At 40.3% G+C, this 22,378-nt stretch overlaps 1 protein-coding gene across 3 annotated transcripts in view; it reads left to right on the forward strand.

The window, feature by feature from the left end:
• LOC119731276 (neuropeptide FF receptor 2-like) overlaps window positions 1-22,378 on the forward strand; it is an 85,727-nt gene that overhangs the window by 48,433 nt on the left and 14,916 nt on the right. For 2 of the 3 annotated variants that reach the window (XM_038204408.1, XM_038204410.1), the window contains one exon: window positions 6,120-6,200. The gene's annotated coding sequence lies outside the window, so the exon portion shown is untranslated. Of the gene's footprint in view, window positions 1-6,119; window positions 6,201-7,797; window positions 7,872-22,378 lie in introns of all 3 variants that reach the window. The other variant, XM_038204409.1, reaches the window with a different exon arrangement.

Here is a 22,378-nt window from a genome sequence, read left to right on the forward strand (position 1 = left end):
TTCATCGAATTTATAGAGACGGTTTCAAATACGTATGCTTATGCCACAAATTGTTCGCCGCGTCCGTTGTAAACAACCGGGATTTTTCGTCGTTTCTCGGGAACGGTATTAAAGACATTAGGTTAGTTTCCTTTCAACAAGACCTTTGAAATATGATAAGTAAACAATCCAAAACATGATATTTTCGGGGATTATAGGCCGTTATGCCCATTTCAGCATCAGCCACATTAAAGTCTTGACTTAAGTCCTTTCTGGATTGCTCTCCTTGTTTTACTTTTCGTTGCCCCTTTTTGGTGGTGGGGGGGGGGGAGGGGGAGTTGAGCCATATTCTCCCCGTCGATGTGGCACTTGACCGCGTAAGCTCGTCACTCGGATTGAGATATCGGACACGGAGTGTCAATAATCAACAAAAGACCAGGGTACAAATCCTCTTCTGATCCCGACCCAGAAGCCTCGAGAGTGTCTTGACCCACAACAACACAGCGATATACCGCTCAAACTTCACCTTCCGTCTCTCGTGGTAAAAGAACACCATTGCAAAGCGCTCTAGCAACGTACGAAAATCGATTTAGCGACGAAGATTTGCCCCGCTGATGATGTTTTGCGACGACCGCCTCAAAGCCCTCGTATCACCTTTCGCGCCTTCTTCTCATTTATACAGTGAACGGAGTAATAATATTTCCTTCTCGTCACCATCAACCGTTAAGCCCTATCACACTGTGTCTTGGACTTCGCGCCATTTGAACATCTTCGCAGACACTGTTTGGCGTTCGGATTTTTGTTTGAACTTCGAACGGGCAGGGCACTATTTGCAGTTTACGTCTTGAGGGTGGCTGGGCAGACGTGAGAAAATCGAACCTATAATTACATTAACCGTCTCGCTGGTAAATATGAGCTTCAGGATGTAGTTGCAGTCAAAAGCCACGTCTGATACGGACATGAAAGCGCGTTGACACGCTTTTGCGGTATGGCTTACAACAAAATCTAATTCTCTTGAATTTTGTTATTTGGAGTAACCATGCAACGCAGCAATATTTGGAATTTTCTTTTGTAAGCGTATTTTCCTCCAATTATGTATGATGTCAAATTGAGATGCAATCCTGCGTAGTTTGTATGGGAAACAAAATATAATATATCAGGTTTCATGGTATCCCTATATTAATATTTGCAATTTCGGATGTAAAAAAGATCGCTGGTACCCGATGACATGGGCCAAATTTCCTGAAGCTGCTTAGCAGAATATATTGCTGGGCAACTCCATGTGCACAGCAACCATAGACCGGACACCAGTCACATTCACACATGATTTGCTATTCTTTTGACAGTTTTCTGTTCAAATTGTGAACCCAATTAATATGTGCTCATTGAAAACATCTGTGAGAAAAGTTTACTCATTGGTTTTCTGCCAAGTACTGAAACAACAAGGAATCACCACAGAAAAGAAAATATACGACATCAAAATATCTTCAATTCTAGCAAATGTTGGTGCTGAAATAACATTGAGGTTTCTGCCTGAACTGACATTACACTTTTGCTCATGAATATGGATATCGTATAAGCACAAAGGCCTAAAATAGGCACCAAAATACCCTTAAAAATGGCAAAACAGCAATTGAAAATTGGACACAAAGGTGCATTTGCAAAAATTGCATTAAAAAAACTACATGCCATGGGCCTTTTGACAAAGACAGGTTGACAGCCGACATGCCACGAAATGTACATTGGTTCTGTTTGGTTCCCAGTCATCGGCTGAAATTGGCTTAGTAATATTATTCTGCTATGGGATCGGGCCCTGATAAGCTCCACGCTATCGGCCGAGATCCTCTCAATGGCACCTGTACCCGTACACCCTCCCGTGTAAGCGAGCCCATCTCACGTGTGGCCCCGCTGGCCCCGTTAGATCCACCGCAAATCGTCTAGCATCTCAACTCGTCCGTCTTATACTATCGCGCTCAGCTCCAGTCTCTGATTGCTCCTATCCGTTAAACCCACGCTCAGGAACCCGAGCGGAAGACGATCTGTATTGGATCCCCATTACTTCAAGTCCATTCAGTGGCTCTCGATGACCAGATGGGATGTTCTTACCGCTGCTATCAATCGAAGCGACCCAGGTTCAATAACAGTGATATGTGCTCGTACTCCTTGTTCGTTTTTCTCGATAGCTTGCCCCATTTACATCAAAACAAGACTAAGCTTGCTTCACCCGAAATTCTCAGTCGGGGATAGTTTTATACCCAGTGACTCAGAGTCAGTCTGTCAGTCTGTCAGTTGGTCAGTCGGTTAGTCAGAGGATAATAGGCTGGCCCTTAAGATCCAGGAAGTATCCTCCACTCTTTTCGATTGACGCAAGGTTAGGGCATTCTTTGGTATCATAATAGACACATTTCAAATTAGCATTGAAAGGCTAAGCTTTCAATTACTAGCTCTCACAGTGCTTAGCCATTGTATGAACAGGGGACATAAAAGACACTGGGCACTGAGGCCCTCAGCTTTGTGCCAATTTGAGGTTCATACAGGGATTAATTTCCAATTATAGAATTATACGATGCCTCACAACAGCCACTAACTGTGGTGATTTACACTTCACTGAAACCCTACAGTGGTAAACCTAGACTTTGTATTCCCCTTTGTGGGCGAACTCTTCCAAATGTTTGTGTGGCAATTTCGTGATATGTAACTTGTACCGTAGTCGTTATGAGCCTCGGTAAGGAAATAGAAATCATTCCTGTCGACATTTTTCGAGATGAGGTGACTGTTCGAAGATGCGTTTGTTCTAAGCACGTGTATTTCTCAGTTCAATTATGGTAATGGATGCACCGGGACTCCGTATCTTAGTTTGTATTTAGGTAAATTTGAATAGGCATGATCGCTCAAAGCCTCCGTATTCTCGTTAAGTGGCATTTCAGGTAAATGTGGACTGTCATGGCCATTTTGAGGTCCATGCCTCCATATTTATTTTAATTTTAGCATTTCGGGTATTTGTTTTAATGTCGTGGTTGATGTGAGCTTCCGTATTTGTTTTAGCCACAATTTCAGGCAATTTTTTTGATCGTCATGGTCATTCTAACTTTCTGGGCCTCCGTATTATCAGACGGTACAGGATGTAGTTTAGCGTGTTGTCATGTTTTATTATCGCCTAGGCGTCCCGCTGCTGATCACGGCTGTAGAGATTGCGTGCGTCTGCTCAACCGTACGTCTCGCCTCATCAACCACTGATGCATTTCAAGTCACATTTAGATGAACAGTAAATTTAGTCTCACTGGTAGATTAATACATCAAAGGCATGGGCTCACATCCTGAGGTTTATTAATTTGGAGATATTTGCTAAGGGAAAGATTATGTTGTTACCTAAGATCGCATGGATAAATTGAGATTGCGCTTCTCAATGAGATGGATGAGACTCAATGATGTTATGGTATTTTTTTTATAAGAAAGATTTGTATAATAGTACCCCAGTTTAAAGAAAGCTTTTAGAGCTGAAAGAGCTGTAAAATCTTACCAAAATTGGTTTGGAGATTTTAAATTTTAACACGAGCAAAAATTTAATAAAATAGTATAAAGTTAACTATAATAAAATGCAGCAAAATAAGTTAAATAAAGTAAAATACAATAAAGAATAAAAAAAATGAGTCTCATTTCTGGGCTATCGATTCATAGATGAATCCCTGCTATTCTTGATTAACCAGCCATGTTAAGCAACAAATTATCCAAAACGAGATTGGTTGATTCCAGGAATCAGTAAGACTTAATGAAGTCTTGTAAAGAACTTAATGAATAGAACAAACACTGTTCTTGATGAAGAGGAGCTTTTGTGAGATAATGACAAGGGGTTGCTACACGCATGCGCGAAGGGGTGAAGTTCACCAGGGATGCAGTGAGCATAATAGGAAAGAATAACTAGAGTACTGCAGATAGGTGATGTGATTTTGCCTTTGACGATACAAGCATTGAATTTGGCACACAGTCAGAGTATGTCTTGAGAAAGATATTTGGATTAGGACCATCGCAGATATGTCCTTCAAAAAATATAAGTAGATTAACAAACAACTGCAGTCATTTTGAAATTGTTTTAAATTGTTTGTTTGTGTACCAATATTTTTTTTTCAAATGACAAATCTGCGATGGCCCTATAGCCATATATCTTTCTTACGACATTCTCTGACTGTGTTCCGAATGCCATGCTTGCATTATCAACGGCACAGTTCCCCCAAACATTGCCCCTATCTGCCCCACTAATACAGTTGCTAAGCACGGTAGCATAAACACGTTGTAATCTGACACATTGTCACATGAAACCCCCACAGTGTTCTTAGCATGTTCTGTTTTTTCATCTGTTCTGAGCTTAACTTAAGCATGTGTCACTGCTCAAAAATAACGCATCTATGCGCTGGAATACGGAGGGTATCACTGCGTCGATGTGTCGTAAGCAAAGTTGCTTAGCCACACATTGGGGTCAGAAAGTCCTTTGCAAGTGGCTTCAAAATGACTCCAGTTGTCAGGATTTTCGAACTTTTCCAAATTTATAGAATGGCTAGATTAAATCGGATCCCCAACGCGGAAACATAACTCAGAATGAATTAGACATTATAACGGTAAAGTGGCAGGCAAAACGATGTTGTCACTAAAAGTAGAGCATTTCCAAACAGTAGTGACATTTTTATACCTTTACATTAGTTGAACACTCCAGATTGAAATGAACTTGCTGATATATAACAATTACACACGAGCGCGTGTAAATAGAGAGCGCAGAAAATGGATTGCCGTATACCGTTTATGTTGACAGTTATATTGCGCTGTGGCATATAGATGCATTTGTACAACTTTAAGTGCACACAGGTATATCAAATATAACAGTTAACGACACCAATGGGGCAAAATCTCCAAGTAAGTGTTACTAAAGTCCAGTTGAGTCAAGTTTAATTTGCAGCCCTCTTTTCATGTGTGTATGGAGAGTAAAAACTCCTCGTAAACCGGCAGGTCCATTAGATTAATCAATGCGAGTTCTGTCTTCGGTTCATTTTCAAATTTATGCGCGCAATAATTCATTGGAGATAAATATGGCCTTTTAAAAAAACAATAGCAAAGTCAGAAAAAAATGAACACGTTTCAAAGAATAATTAACTCAGTCATTTTTTTTTTATCGATTAATGAATGACAAGTGTACATTAACCTTTGGATTATATTTTTTCCAGCCGTTAAAACAACCTGATAAATAATCAGGACAGTTTTACATCATAGTATCCTTGTTTACAGTTAGTCTTTCTGTCAGTTGATTCAATCAAATCAGAACCATTTTCAAATACTTTTTTCTCCGTTTTTCTCGTCCTTCTGCAATCTCTAAAGTGCTCATCGATTTTAGCCAAGCTTCTTGACTGCCGATTTACATTTAACCAGAGGGAAACAAAGTAAATAAAAACAAAATTAAATCAATATTTTAAGCGCGCTAGAATTTCTGCCGAGCTATCCGTAAAAATAATGCTCATCAATTTTACCGAAGCTTGTTTGACGGCTGATTTACAATGAATTTTTGGCCTAACCAACAAAAAAAAATATGTTAAGCGCGCAAGGATTTCTGCTAAGTTAATTTGCTCAGTAGTTCTTGGGTAAGTGGGTCCCGACCATTGATCGATGGCAGGTGTGCATTCTATGTCAGTGCGCTCACCACCGCCACAACACACATTATTATTTGACCAATGCGCTGAGTCCTTTAGTGGTCGCGTTGCCTTCATTGCTCAAAAACAGTTCAGCAGTGACGGACCGGCGTCAGTTGTTTTCACGCGTGCCAGGCGAGCGACTCACTTGAGCACCGTGCCCTGGCGGCAGGCCTGGGTTGGTAATAAGACGTCTCCGCGGGGAGTAGAGAGGCTCGACCAGGCAGGACCAGTCCTAACGAGCTATAGCATTTCCATCTTCTCCATCTCACCGAAGATATCTTCCACACCAGAGGCAAGACGAGACATCGTCGGAGAAACCTCCGCGAGTCGACACCTGGCGAGCGCGACATAACATAACAGACATCCAGCTCTGTTTTTGTGTGTGTGTCAGTGTGGGAGAAATTGCTTGGCCGTGTGCCTTGGAGTTGTCGTAACCAATTTCTTCCTCGAAATTATTGTTTTCAGAGGATTGTTGATGTTGATACCAAGTTTCAGTCCCTCGACGAACGCGTGGTGTCCCTTCAAACTGCGATCATTTGACTTAAGGTGAGTTTTCCAAATTGATTTTTTTTCTTTACTCATAATTTCCCTTCCAATTCCAAAAGAGCCGACCATTGCGTACTCATATCGTATAGGTTTCGCATTGCAGGGGGATATGGGGAAAATAAAATAATCAAAACTGGCCCAAGCACGCGACGTTTATTTATTTTAGTTTGACGCGAGAATGAAGGTAAAGAAATCATGACATTTGATAACTTGGTTCGGTGCTTGGGTTCACCTCTCAATCATTAGGGACCATTAGTAATAACGTGCCTGCGGAATAGCCTAGGCATACAGATGAAAAAAAACCCAAGTTTTTTTGTGGTGATTAAACCAGACCCACATAACTTCTCAACATTTTGATGTAAGATGCGCATTGCCTAGAATTCCATAATGTATAGTACATTGCAATTGAAAGTTAACACTGCAAATGGGAATGGGGAATGTTGTGCGATGAATCAGCATTCGCATTCCCACCCGTATTTCCCATTTTGTGAACATGTTTTCCCACTTGTGTGAAAACCTGCGAAAACAGTTTCCCGCTTTTGAAAAGGTGTGAAAAATGTTTCCATACTGTGAAAAGAGGTGAAATGTTTTCCAATTTGATTTGGTACACGGTACCCTGTGGAGACATGTGTGTAATAGGCAACACAAGATTGTATACACGTCTCCGCACTGGAGCAATTTCTATAGGTGAATACGTCTCCACAGGGTACATCACGAAATAGATATATGGATTTTACTCAAAAATAGGAATTCCCAAGGTGTGTTGACTTATAGCAAATTGAAGTATTTTATATAAGAGATATTAAGTCCGAATTTCAGCCCAGGAAATTAATTGTGGTTGAAATATGAGTGTTTTGAAACTACATTTTCAAACTCAAAATTTTAGTTCACGAGAACAAAGAAATGACTCCACAAGGATACAAATCCCAGTATTTGCGTGTGAGAAGGTGTGGTATATTTTCCCAATGTGGGGAAAGTTTTCACACTTTGTGAAATGAAAATGAATTCCCAGGGAGGAGAAAAAGTGTGACTAGAATATCCCATTCCCAGGTTAACTATCAATTGCATTATACTGTACCCGTGAAAATAACTATGCGTTAAACAAGCAACCTCCCCCAGCCGTATGCGTCTCCCGTTGTCACATCCTTTCTACCATTAGAAATGGTTCGTCTACGTGATACGTATGCAGCTCGGGGAAAAAAAATCGCCATTTAAATCACCATTTAGCGTTGTTATGTTATCAAACACATCATCAGCAATACACATCTGACATCAATATATTGAGATGTGCAGATATCTGGGCCTGTTGTATTTATCACACAAAATGTCGATTTAATAGGCCACATTTTCCGAGTCATTTCGCATACATTATTATCCCGTACCCGCACAATTTATACTGGTGCCTATTTAAAAGTCATTTGAGAACCACGCGCACGTCATTCGCTCACCAGTGTAGGTCAGACAAACCACTCATGGCATTATGTCGATATAATGTGGTGTGGAATACTGACGTTTCGGGCAGTATTCAAGGGTCATCTTCACCGTATGAAGGTAACCAGCTGTTTGATAATGGTCTCGTGGGCTGTTTCCACTGCAGGTTGATCGAGGTTCTTCAATGAAAAGCTGTGGTCGTGTGAACTGGTTTCGATGGACGACATTGCCAACCTATATGTAAGTGCGACACCGTTGATATTGCAAATAGATACTCGAGTAAATCTGAAATGATCTTATTGGTTGGACCGGATTGCACTCTCTTTCAAAAAAAAAATATGTTTTTCTTAATGTTTGTATATCAAATATGTTTTGTAAAATCGGGTACATCGTGCACTATAAAATATTAGAATTGCCCAAGCAGTACTACTGAGTAAGATAAAATAAGCCCTTAACAACACCGAACCTTTTAATGTTGACTCGGACGCACTATGACAAGGTTTTTGCTTTCTTAAGGACCCATGGAAGTCCCAAGGAAAACCCTTCAGGAATCCACTTGTTGGTTTTACATCTGTTTGGCGGCGCCCACCTGAGTCTGAACGCAGGGCCCCCTAAGTGCCTGAGATTAGAATGTTATTTCCCTCACGTCAGCTTGACCACACACACTCTGAAGACGAGAGCTTACAACTCGAGTCTATGCATGTGCTTATTCGGTTCAAATCGAAGTGTTTAATGTTAGGCCCCAGGTAGTTTATGCACGCCAACTGCATAGCTAGAGAACCCAGAGAACACAATCGAGGACTAATTTTACAGCTGCACAACTTCGGTTCTTTTATAACTAATGAGGAAACTTAAACATAAACTAACTTTCTTCAAAATTACTAGGCTTTTCTTTTTTACTTGGACAATATCCAGAGGCATTATAAAGCCCTGGGCCCAATTTCACGGCGCAGCTAAGCAGAAAACTTTGCTTAGCACAAAACAGTCTGGTTTATAAAAGCAGGTTACCAGCCAAAACTCCATGTGATTTTCATGTTAAGCAAACAACAGCTGAATACTAATCACGAGCAATATGCATCACGTGGAGTTTTGGCTGGTAACCTGCTTTTATAAGCCAGACTTTTTTGTGCTAAGCAAATTTTTGTGCTTAGCAACTCCGTGGAATTGGCCCCTGGCCGTCATCAGAAGAATAGTTAAATTCTAGTCAAGGAGATTTGTTTGCTTTGGCTGAGCCGGCCTATAGTCCTCTAACCTATTTTGTACCTCAAAATAAGATTTGAAACTTTGCATGGCGGTAGTGTAAAGGGTTTGCGGTGTAAGGGTTTGCGGTTACACAATGTGGAAGAATCTCTTTTGAGAAGATGTGCGGTTCTGAAAAGATCGGTTGGTTGAGAAACAAGACGTTCCGATCAGTATGCTCTGATCGTTCTTTTCAGAACACATTATCTTCTCAAAAGGTGTCACTGCAGACCCTCACTATTTTATGCTACCTCGCTGACTGACTCATGCACTTGTGAACCGCGGGCAGTGCTATTGCATAGAATTACCTAGATAATACCCGCCGCGTGCACAGATTCACGAAGAGATTTGCAGTGAACAGCCATTCAAATGAACATTATTGTGTGGTCTCTAGGGCCATTACTTTACCAGGCTTGGCTTATCTTGTTTGACAGTCAGAAACTTGTCATAACTATATCCGTAGACTTCTCCAAGTTTATTTCAGTCCCCTTTTGCTTTTTTTCGTTTCTGTACATAAATACTCATTGAAGAGGAAGGCAAGTGTTGTATGTGGGAAGACTGGGGCAATTCTGGATCCATCGTCGCGTAACTGCGCCGCGAAATCTTTCCATCTCGATGGATTTGTTTTGACAATGTTGCTCAATTACAGCTTATCGATGTGAAATCTTCAAATCTTCCCAACTGAACGAGCTCAGCCTAGATCTAGGCCAACGTTATCCCGAGAAAATAGGGTATCACCCACTATAATGAAACCCCACGGCTCTTGCAATAAGCGAATCAAAGTGGACAAACATTGTAGCAAATTCCCTGCCAGAATTGGGTCAACCGGAGGACCCTACAGACATATTGACCCTTCAACCTCGTTCCCTCCACGCACCAACGACTGATCTGCTATACCCCCTGCAAAGTACCAAGACAGTGATTGGTCGATACGCTCGGACGAGCGTATCTAAAGAGTTCATCGACTAATCTAAAGTGCTGTGGCAGAATTTGTCTCATATCTGATCTTGAACTCCATATGTTGAGGTTATCTCTGGGGAGTGGGCAAAACACTACTCTGATGGCGAAGACGGTCATTTTAAGGGGAAGACTCTTTTCAAGGTAGACGGAATTCGAAGTACAGGTAAACAGAATTCTAAGTACAAGCAGTGCGACGCAATGCATTACATATGTAAGCAAGGACCTTTACAGCGGATTACTTTGATCCTAGCATTTTTGTGTACTGGGAAGGTCTTCTTCTTCAGTTGTAAGGATCAGAAAGAGGAGGACATGTTTACATAAACACTTCCCTCTTCGTTCCGTATTAGCTTCGAGTCTCAAGGATAAGTGTGTTTAAAATGTTAAGTTATGTGCTTGTGAGTGCATGGTTGAAGTTAGCATGTAGTATAGGGAGTGCATAACGGTCTACACCCGTAAGGGGGGGGGGGAGATCCGGGATGCATCTTTGAAACATTTCGTTGGTTGAATTTTATTCTATCACTCTGGCAATTGAAACTTGTAAGGGCGTAAATTCCAGCCATTTGTCTTAAATTAGCCAACACGTATTAAATACTCACATTTTGTCTAACGCTTGTCTTGTCATGACAGTGTAAACAAATTCAACATATCAAAACTTCTAGACGCACGTTGCTCCGTATATTGTTATGATATAAACGGCATTGACGAAATTCTTTTTTTGCAAGCGTAAAATTTCCGGAGTAATTTTTTTTTTATTATAAATTTTCCCTCAAACTCCCGAAATATAAGTCAGTGGACATTTGGAAGTAACTGGACGCTATTTATGACGCCATCTCTGAGGCTCTTCTTGGAAAAATAGGAATGGTGGTCTCCACTGGCACAAAGCTTTCGTAATCATATAGTGGCCCCGAAGGGACATCAAAGACTAAAATAATTTATTTCACGACATCCCATCATTTTTTTCACGACATCGCATTATTTTTCACGACTTCGAATTTATTTTATCGGAATTTTTTTTCACGAATCACACAATTTTTCAATGCAACGCAATTTTTTTCGCAACATAAAATTCACAGCAGGCATACATGTCATATTTTTTTTTTGTCGTGAATATTTTCCCTCAACCCTAGAGAGTCTTAAACAGTACCTTGCGCGCTCAATATATGTTTTTCAAAGCATACATTTGCTCTTGTGTAGTTTAATAGTGGATGTGCAACTAATACTTCCTCCATGGCCGTGTGAGTAAATCACTAAGACCCATCGCTCGTATATGCACGTGCTTTATAGTTCGTGCAATATAGTTCGCGTTATAGTTATATAAGCTAGGCCTATATAATATTCGTCAACCGTTGTCCAGACATCCCGACGGTTTAATTTCACTTCCGCACTATAACCCATTCATTTTGTACGTGAAATATGATCCGCCAGTGCATGCTAGGATAGGTACCATGTTGGGAAAATGAGAATATTCGCGACAACAAATTCACGACATCAATGCATGTTGTGAATTTCATGTCGCAAAATATTTTGTGATGTCGTGGAAAAATGTGTGATGTCGTAATGTTTATTGTTTGCCTTTTGCTTACTGTTTTCTTGTATGTTTGTTTGTTTGTTTGTATTCTATGTGCCTAGATCTGTCTATTTTTGCCAAATGCATGTCTTGCCTTGTGTGTTTGTCTGCTATTAGTCTGAATTGTTTGTCTTTTATTTAGTTTTTAATATGTTTGTTTTGCTAGTTTGTTAATTTCTGTGTGCTTGTGCCTGTCTGTTTGTCGTCCTTTGTTTTGTTTGTTTCTGTGTCTAATCAAACTGTACTGCTGTAGTTGGAGAGCCTCTTGACAAGCATTTTTAAATAGCGTTTTAGGCAATCCCTCAGGACAGCATATGATACAATTTAATGTTTTTTTTTTTTAATGTTTTGACTTGATAGTTTCTTGTATCATAAATTTGTGAAGTTTGTCCTTTTGATCATCTTTGTCGTGTCTTGTAATTGTTTTATGTAATTGCATTTTAAACCCGTCATATATTTATATATTTTAATTGTATTATATTTTGCCTGAGAAATTATGATAAATAAATACAATATTTTGCGATCTCTTGAAAAACAAATATTTACATCTTTGATGGCCCTTTAGGGCGACCATAGTAATTCGTTGTTGAAAAAAATGGCATTTCTGCACGACGAGCTACTCTTATCTTATTGTAACATTTATCAGTCTTGGATGTATGTAACGTCATCTCCCAGGTGACATAAACGGCTGTTGGACGTGTCTCTCGCGCTTTATTATCCGATATGCCGAGCGACATGTGTCAGGCTTCGCTAACAAGCAAAGCAGTGAAGGGCGAAGCCTGGATTATTGTTTTAAGGGCAGATCATGATCCGTGGGAGGGACTCGCGGACCAGGGAATATTTTAAAGGTAATTGACATCATGTGCAAATATTAAAAAATGAAACAGTCAAAATATAATGAAATGTCCTACTTGATTAAGGGAATGAATGTGTGCTTGGCCGGTTTTAAACACTCTGTTTCAGACCGGTTGGAGTCTGAATGCTGATAATTACCCGAGCCGATGTTGCGCAGAACGCAGCTGTGCCAGTGTAGTGTGAATTTAGGACTATGAAATACTCACTCACTGGTCGTGTTTCGCATGCCAACGTGAAGATTGTGAACGTTCAATAAAAATAAAGTGGTAAAAGGCACTGGATTTCATAGGAGTCCAAATTTCATGTTGCACTGGAAAAGTGTCTATAAAAAATGTCTATAAGTGTCTTTATCAACCGTTTGAAACCAGCCAAGCGACGGGCTCTCGACCAATAGGAATGGGTTAACTGTTTTAAGTATTTATGAATTTAAGTTAATAAAAGGATCAAACATCCTGTGAAATCATTGCGTTTGGTATGCTGTCATTTTCGAAAAAAAGAGAAATTACTATCACTTCCTCGCAATGGTTTGGACCAAACCATCGCGCTTTAACTGTCACCTACGCTTTGCGTTGAGAAAAATAATGGAGATTCATTTTTCACAGATCTCTCAAAAAGTATATTTACTCTTTCAAAAAGTATATTTACTGAGCCAATATTTCAATAGGTTAGTTTCTTAATAAGCTGCCTGACTTTCATTGTATTGTTCCTTGAATCGGCAAAAACACAGTTCTTGCAAATGGTGTCAAGTACCTTTAAAAAGGTAGGGAGCCGTGTGATGACATGTGGATGACCTGGGCCTACTAATCGTAGTCTCGATACTTCGAGAGAATGTTGTAGACGGACTCCGGATGTCAGAACAGGGCTAAAAATAACCTTGTTTTTATTTCTTTTTGGTTGGAAAACAAGGGATCAGTCAACAGTATGTAGTTAGATTTCTTGGCAACTGAAGACATTCAATGCAGCGACCGGAAAATCATGTTGAATGAAAACATTCTCAGAGCCTTGATGTATGATGTATACTGATAGAGATTCCTTTTTATGTGCATGTACTAGCGGGAGGCCGCGCTTTGCGCGGCACCCGCTAGCTTGGTGGAGTCATATACTAATGTATTAATTTGACCTCAATTTGCATGTTGACCCCAAATTGGCGTGGTACCGGTAAACCTTCGTGAAACAATTTTGCCACAGTTTTCATCATCAACGTTATATTTTGGGTACCAAAATATAACGTACCAAGTTATAGCGATACGCCTTGTATTGCTTTCATAGAGATAAAGCTGTAATGTTTAACTATTCAAAGTTGCAATGAAACCAATTTGCTAAGAAAGCAAAACAAAACAACGAAATCATTTTTTTTCACGTGTCAACCGTGACATTAGACGACAGTAAAATCGTAGAATACACTGGATGTTTCTCCACTAATCCTTGCATTTTGTACTTCCGCACTCTCCTTAGGCCTTTTACAAAAAACGTGACACACATCCATCAGACAGACAGACAGACAGACAAACGTTCTGACCAGACCACCCTTGTGGGGTGATGTTCCTTTCAGAACACATCACCCCACTTTTTACACAATGGAAAAACATCACCCCAGAAGGGAATCTTTAGAAAAAGGGATAATGGGAACACAATGCTATCACCCCACAAGTCCGTCTGGCTAGAACGTCCATCACGACAGACAGACAGACAGACAGACAGACAGACGGACGGACAGACAGCACTGTGTTCTTGAATATAATACGTTCTTGTTTTGACAGTCGAACGAAATTGGCGGGAAAAACAGGTACAAGAAATCAAACAGTAATTCGAAACATCCATTGCTCCAATGTTTGGTTGTAATTGCTGAATTCTAAAATCGCAAAATCCTCGGATATGCGCTGTGGAGTTGTTTATTGCTGCTCTGTGCGTAGTGGGATAGAAACGTTTGTGAACCACAGATCTGTAAAATCAGGTAGGCCTACAATTGTTTGAGTATAAAACGGGACCGTTTATAAGACAAGATTAATGACATCTGGAAAACCAGACAACCAGCAAAAGGCCACCCGTCCCACCAAACCGATCCATTAATCAATACGACCGATCAGATTCAACAAACCGAAAATAAACAGGTTTTGTCAGTGCTTCGGAAATCCAACCCACCGACGGCCAACTTACCTCCTGTGTTTTTGTTGCCGTAACAAAGCCCCACCACCTAGCAAGTTGAGCCACAAATGGTGGGACGAAATCTTCACTGTCCGCCTATCCATTAGCCACTACACAACCACTCTAAAGGCACATCTTCTTTTCTGAAGGGACAATAGTTGTTCCCGAAAGGGGGAACACTTTGCCAAATCGTTGCCACACGGATGATATATTTGCGTTTTACTTACGGCCCATTAAAATGTAGTTAGTGAGAACTGACGTATTCAGCAAAAAGGACATTTTTCATCCGAGGTTGTTTACGTATTTGGCAAACCAACTTTGGCTTTATGTCCCCTTGGGATGACGGATAAAAACTTCTTGGAGATTCTTCGTGTCTACAACAGTAGTCATTTATTACTTTTTCCAGGATTCGCCTAAACAATGTGCTCTTGAGCTGTTTCAAAGTTCCCCAAGGAAACACTTGCAGTCCATGTTTCCACGCACCCTAGTCTGAGTTTGACAACTTATTTTATCAGATCATGAATGTACAGGCTGAGTCCAAAAAAAAGGTAAACCTAAATGTCAGGACCATTTTGTTGATGAAGTTCTGCATGTAGCACTTTCAAAATCTAGGATATGAAAGCCAAGGTAGTACAAAAATCATTTAAATCACTCATGTACTTTTCAAGTTAAAAAAAGGTAAGTGTTCTTTCAGCAAAACAACAAAATTCACATAGTGATTTGTAAGATTTGAGGCTTTGCATGGTGAAGATACTAAATAATGAAAGGTTTGCGGAAACACCATGTGCGAATAATTTCTCAACTAAGAGAATGGTTCTGAAAAGAACCAGAGGTAAAAGAACCATAGTGATTGATGTGAATTGTTTTAGTTTTGCTGAAAGAACACTTACCTTTTTGGTGATCCGTGGACAGAAGTTTAAAACGGGGTTTTTGTTCAAAATTCCGTAGCGTGAAAAGTACATGTCAGTTCACATACATCCCTATGTGAATTTTGTTGTTTTGCTGAAAGAACACTTACCTTTTTTTAACTTGAAAAGTGTATGAATGATTTGAATGATTCTTGTACTCAAAGAAAGCTTATTACCTGAGATTTCATATATCCTAGATTTTGAAAGTGCTATTTGCAGAACTTCATTAAAACAAAATGGTCCTGACATATCGGTTTCCTTTCTTTTTTGACTCGCCCTGTATGCAAAATAGTTCTCATTTTTCAGATATTCATTTTTTTTTCATTGAATGCGCATTTCTGTCCCAGAAGTTGTTTATACCTCTGGTTCTTTTCAGAACCATTCTCTTAGTTGAGAAATTATTCGTACATGGTGATTCCGCAAACCTTTTATTATTTAGTATCTCCACCATGCAAAGCCTCAAATCTTACTTAACAATGGTAAAAGATATCAGGCACATAATGCAATTTATTGTCAATATATAGGCATACACATAAGGCTTTCATTCAGTGAATTCAAGGACTATTTCGACGGGTTACTATAGCGCATACCAGAGCCTGAAGAAACCTAGAGAGGTTTGAATGAAGGATTGATTGAGCTTTCGGTAATGAATGTTTCATCAAGCAATTTCACTCTCAAATTATTTCTGTGGAAATAATTGTCTTATTCAACACCACCCCTGTGATGTTAATTACACCCACCTCAGTGTTGCATCCCCGTCTCTGTCTGTCACCGTTTATGGTACCGCAATCCTTCACCGAATGTATTCAGAATATGACCCCCTCCTGTGCATTGATATTTTCTCCAATTTCCCTTTTTCCTCTCAATTCGTCGGTAGCGACGAGATTCAGTGGGATTCTGATTACGATTTCATTATTGTATTGCGGGATAATGAGACTAGAGTTTCCCGTTAAACGCCCCCTGGCGTTTACCTGTCTCGCCAGCCTGAAGAAACCCGTGGAGAGAAGACAATGGAGAATTGATCATTTCTTTTTTGGAAGAGGATATCGAAATTAGTCCCGGGGCTGGGGGATTCATCATAGGGAGTGAAGACAGTTTTCAGATCTGTACTGGTTGGCTGCGAACCCAGCAGACAATGAGTAGGCAGGGTAAGCCGCGGACCCAATGTAATCCGGCGTGGCGTATTAGATTCTGTATAGCCTTAAAGATAGGGCAGATCATTTGTCATTTGTGCATTTTTTTCCTCGTTTGAAACAACAAAAGCGCTCAGTATCTATAGACGGTGATTAACAACTAACCTGATGAAGTTCTAGCTCCGTGAATGCTGTATATTCCGAGTTAAAGCAATATTCCATTATCTTGATTTCAATCCAAGAGTTGCCGAGTCACGTTTTGAATTGCGAGTTTAGTACCTATAACCATCTTTAATTAAAGTATGATTTCAACAATGATTTCGTCAGGTTTTTTGGGGATAGCTGCAAAAGATGTAGGCCTACTCTACCTTTAAGGTAGGGAAGATAGTTTGTCATTTTTGCTTTTTCTTTCGTTTGAAGCGTCAAAAGTGCTCAAATCTAAAGAAGGGTGCTTAACAACTCACCTGATGAAGTTTTAGCGCAGTGCATGTTGTATATTCCGAGTTAAAGCAATATTCTGGGATCTCGATTTCAATTCAAAAGTTGCCGAGTCATGTTTTGAATTGCGCCGGAACGTGTCCGGGACACGTTCTCATTCAGCCGATTGCAGCTACGCGATGTCACGCGCTGAACTGACGAATAATAACAACCACGCGTGCGTGTGCGTCTTGTCAACGCTTGCGCGCACCCATTCACGGATTCGCCGAAATACAAACCAACTGCTAACGGAAATTTCCAAAAAAAAAAAAAAATGCGTCAATTGGCGCATCTTTGGAAATGCAATTCTTTTAGTGTTTTCTTCAAAATGACAGCTTGCCAGAAAAAATAATTTCAGAGGGAGTTTAGTGTCATTCTAAAGCTTTTGAACAATAATTTCGTCACTTACTTTTTTGGATAGCTGCACACAGTACTCTACCTTTAAAAACGTAGGGACCTGAGGTGTGAAGATTACAGCTAGAATTGGTCTGACAAAGTGAAATAAAAATTCTTTCAAATCAAGAATCTGCTACGTATTAATCCTCTTTTAAATTGGTTGTTCAACATTTTCTTGTGGTGTTTTGAATGTGTCCTAATGACACGCAGACGGTGACTAACATGATCCAGCTAATCACAGCAACCGGTCGGGAAAAGATCTCCATCGTTTTCCAGTGATATTATCGCACCACTCATAATTCAAAAAATAGTCGCGAGCCGCGCCGTTTCTAGGATATGCTAGCGGTGCATTTTGCGCGCGCAAATTTGTTGCTGCGTGTGGCCACACAACCGCGAAGTGCAAGAGTCACGTGATTTAATTAAACAGCCACCCCATCCCACCTCGGACCTGTAAATAACGATAATGCTACCAGGAACCAGACCCGAGGCACGATTTAGCGAATCCACTTCCACTATGAGCTATGGTAGCTGTTGGGGGAAAAACAGCAGCACTTACAGTAATCATTACCGGTAAGTGGTTTTGTCATGAAGCCGTGTAAATGTTTGGCCTGAAGGGGACAATTGTTGGCACAAACTACGGCCCATCATATCGATGTTTGGGTAAGGAACAACTCATATAAAGGATATGCACTTATGCCGTTGTTTTGGTGTGATGGTGTTGCCTTAAATCTGGTACAATTTGTCTAAAGGTGTTTGCTTTGGTAATGTATCGGTACAAAGGCGTTCTTCCAATGGGACATCCTATCGGTATAAAACAAAAACAAAATTCTCACAACCAGGGCTACCGGGAAACGAATAGAGCTAAACTCCTGTAATAAATAAATAGACACAATCGTATTGGTTACACACCTACGCTCTAAAAACGGATTGATTGAAATAACCAATGTATTGGTAGGATTGGTAGATAATGTGTCAAACCAATCTCGGTTTGGTTGACACATATCTACCAATCCTACCGATATATTGGTTATTTCAACCAATTTGTTTTTAGGGTGTATGTTCCGACAAACCTATGTTCCAACACCTCTGTGTTCCGACACCCCTACAAACGTTAACAGAGGCTGGTCTCCGGCCCCAACGCACCATTCTAACGGGCTAACCCAATATAATGTGCGGGTTGTTGGACGATAGGCTAGGAGTGTCGAAAGATAAGTTGAGCAGTCGGAACATAGGGATGTCGGAACATTGGGGTGTCGGAACATAGGTGTGTCGGAAGATAAGTTTGTCGGAACATAGGTTGAGCAGTCGGAACATAGGGGTTTCGGAATATCGGGGTGTCGAAACATAGAGCGGATTACATCGGTTCGGGCCATCATCATAGTGCAACTCTATTTTTGGTTCTCAGCCATGAATGACTCCAATGTGTGTCAAACTTTTTGATTGCGGGATTCGCTCTCAGAACTCGCTACTTATTTTACCGATTCCTGCGATCTGTCCCTGTTAAAGAACAACTTTACGTGTTGTTGAAAGTCACGTTTCTATAGGACGTGTTAGGATTTACAAAAGGCGGGAGAAACAAAAAAAAAAAAAGACTCGCGAGCCAAATGCATTTTGTCCCATTTCTAACAATATTGACGGATCCAGTTTCGCGCCTTTTCGGCGTCCACTCACTCTTTCCCGCTTCTGCTCTGGTTTCACAAAGGATTGAAATCAAATCCTAATTCTAGCGCCATTCGTCCGGTTTATCAGCAGGGCCGGTGAAATGCCGCCTGGTCTGTAAGGTTTGGCCGGGGTTGAATAAGATTATTTTCTGGTTTTTGATTTCGCTGCGTGCTCGTCTTTTGTCAGTTTTGCCTCTTGCCAGGGGCTAATTGAACTTGTACCCTTCGCTCGGAAATTCAACATCCAAAACATATGGCATTCAGTGTGTTGCAAATAGTGTTTTTTGTTTATCTGCTCAGAACAAAGAATGGCTCAGTCTACACAAATATATGAAAATCTGGGTTATGTCTTGCCTTTATTTACACGACCAGAATAGAGTTTAAACACTCTGTGTAACTTCTACACTAATTTTGTAACTTGAAGATAGTGGTGCACAATGTCTAAACCAATGTCTAAAACAACAATTTCAAAATGCTGATTTGCTGAATCTGTCCTTGAAAAATGGACTAGAAATTCAACAGAGTTTTTTGACAAGACATTTTCTTTTATTGGTTTGAGTATGTCGTGCGAAATCTTTCCCATTTTGAAGAGTGTGTTAGAACGGTAATTGTCGTTAAAGGTGAATTACTTGAATGGATATAGTTGAGTGCTGATAAGGAAAATTCATTATTATAAACTCGATTGAAGCACTGAAATATGAATTGAACTGGGACTTCATTTCAGGAAGCCAGTCTTTGTGCCTCGTCGTCCTGTTTTCGCAACGATTCTGGAAAATTCCGAAAATCAGTTATACAACTATTTCCTTTCTCCACTGCTGTTTCGTTGGTTTTATTTCGAAGTGAATCTAAGAAACCGTTAATTCAAGTATTCCCGAGTGCCTGCTCGAGCTATCAGTTCGAGCACCGTAAAAAATGGTTTTCCAGGAAAGACTCTGCAGAGATTGGAGAGTTGAGTATATAAGTTGTTTTTGTAACACGACATAATAGCATTTTTCAAGTATTTTTGGTGAAGTGGCTATGCCAATAGGTTTGGGTGCTTCTAAAGAACAGTTCCACCCGGCATCAATGTCTATAGTTGTCTCGCCCTTACTGTTTAAACTTGTTTCTTAGAATCAAACGAAATTTTCTTAATACTTACTCTGGACGCTTCGTTAACATGGGTTACCGTAACTATGTTTAAAAAAAATACTGTCTGTGCCCTTCAGCAATTTGTTTTTCTTTCTGTTAATGAATGTTCACCTTTGAGGTTTTTTTAACGGAAAAAACCCACTTTTTGGTATGTTTGGGGGGTCTGAAACCCCCGTTAGAAAACTGGTGGGTTTTTTTTTTTTTTGGGGGGGGGGGGGGTTACTTTTGAGCGCAATTAAATTCCTAGTTCCAAACCTCATATTATCGAGTCTAAAAGGGGCGGGAACCAGTAGTAGATTACGCGAACTGATTTATTATGCGTCCGCAAAGAATTTGTAAAGTAACTTGTGGTGTCATAATACTAATGTATTACTTCAGTGACTTCAATTTGCATGTTGACCCCACGTGGGCGTGGTAAACCTCGGCGAAGCAATTTTGCCACATTTTTCATTATCAACGTTATGTTTTGCGTAATAGCGATCCGTTTTGGATTGTTTTCATTTAACAATTCAAAGTCTCAAAGAAACAAATTTGCTAAAAAGCAAAACAAAACAAAACAAAACAACTAAATATATATTTTTCCACGTGCCAACCGTGACTTCAGAGGACAGTGAAATCCGAGCATAGGACCTGAATACCATTAATTCTTTCATATGTGCTTCCGCACATGCCTTGGGCCTTTAAAAAAAATGTGACACACAGACAACAGACAGACACCAGACAGACAGACAGCGTATGATCTCATATACAGGATTCCACGGGCAGATTGTTTTTTGATCGATGTCTAATTCAAAAGTGAATAACTCTCGCGTTGCCAGAAAAAAAATAGCAATTTTAAACAATCTATATTTCAGGGTGAATGATGCGAAAATAGCGCAGACAATCCATCTTGAAGTACAATCTCTTTCAATTTCCGGGCATTGGCCAAACGAAATGTTCAGCCAATTTGAAGGTTACTTGTTATACCTTCCTTGGGCACTGTGTATTAAACTTGCCGTGTTTTCCCGTCAAATATTGTTCGAACGTGTGCAGATTGCGGGAACGTTCCACTTGGGATGTGTCGGGGAAATTTAAATTGAATCTGAAGGTCGTATAATAACGCAATTTACGATTCTGCAGTAATTCGAGGAGCCGTCTTGCGAGTTCGTCGACTTTTCGCGACTTCCTGTATGGGCACGCAATGTCAATACAGTTGAAAAGATGTGTTTATAGCAACTGTGCAGCTAAGTACCTGATTTCTTACATTTGCGATCCATCCTCGATAGCACGCAGAATGCCCAGCAACACTTAGCTAATATTAGGCCTACATTGTATTCAATTCTATGCGTCAGATTCCCTTTATATATAATTGCATCAAATTTTAGGTAAGCATCACCTGGGAAATCTCCGAATGGGGCAGCGCAAGCATCCTTAGGTGCTGAGTCCAAGTTGCGAAATCTGGCGACAATATTTTTATTTTGGCAAAGACATATTTCGCTTAGGTCCTTTCCCTTTCGTGTTTTTCACCCAACATCTTGTCAAAACATACGAATACATCATATCTGGTTACTGAATTCCAGTCTATTTCTTCTTCATTCTTTCTTTCGCCACTAAGTACAGCCGTATTTCTCTTTTCCGCCTGTTAGTGCATCCTTTGTCTATTTTTGTTCAAAATACCTTTCTGTCTTCTCCCTATTGTTCATTCCGATGGCCTTTCTGAACTTTTCACTTAGGCGTACATCCCACCTCAGAACGGAATGATACGCCAATCTTTATTACATTAAGTTCCCTACGGTCCCCCTAACGTGATGCGCACGGTAGTATTCAGCACACGGCAAGAATTCATCTTGTATTTCGCGTGAGCACATGGTCACCAAAAATTAAAGGGGAAAATGGCAAGTAGCCTATGATGCCAAAATGAAGGGGTACACATGCAGCATCGCGCTGGGGAACCAGCGGAGGGTATTGTGTTGCAAGTATATTGGACACCTTCCGCGACGGGTCTGTTACACAGTGTCAAATTAAGACTCGATGAAAAGCCAATCGGGGGAAATTTCGCGTTAGTGAGAAACCCGACTTCGATTTGACCCGGTTTCGAAAACAACCTTTGCTGGTGGAAAAGTCTGCGGTGTTTAAAGAGAATGTTATGTAATTGTTTTTGATGCAGTCCTTGGAAATGCACCTTTGTGTACTTAAAACCGTATTTTCAATGTTCATTTTGGCATTTGTTTAGGGCCAAATAACCGGGTTCTTTCTAGGAATACGGTTTGTTTCCTTTCAACCAGACATATACAATAGT

Source organism: Patiria miniata, unplaced genomic scaffold, assembly GCF_015706575.1.
Source record: "Patiria miniata isolate m_02_andy unplaced genomic scaffold, ASM1570657v1 HiC_scaffold_23, whole genome shotgun sequence".
In the NCBI taxonomy this organism is placed as follows: domain Eukaryota; kingdom Metazoa; phylum Echinodermata; class Asteroidea; order Valvatida; family Asterinidae; genus Patiria; species Patiria miniata.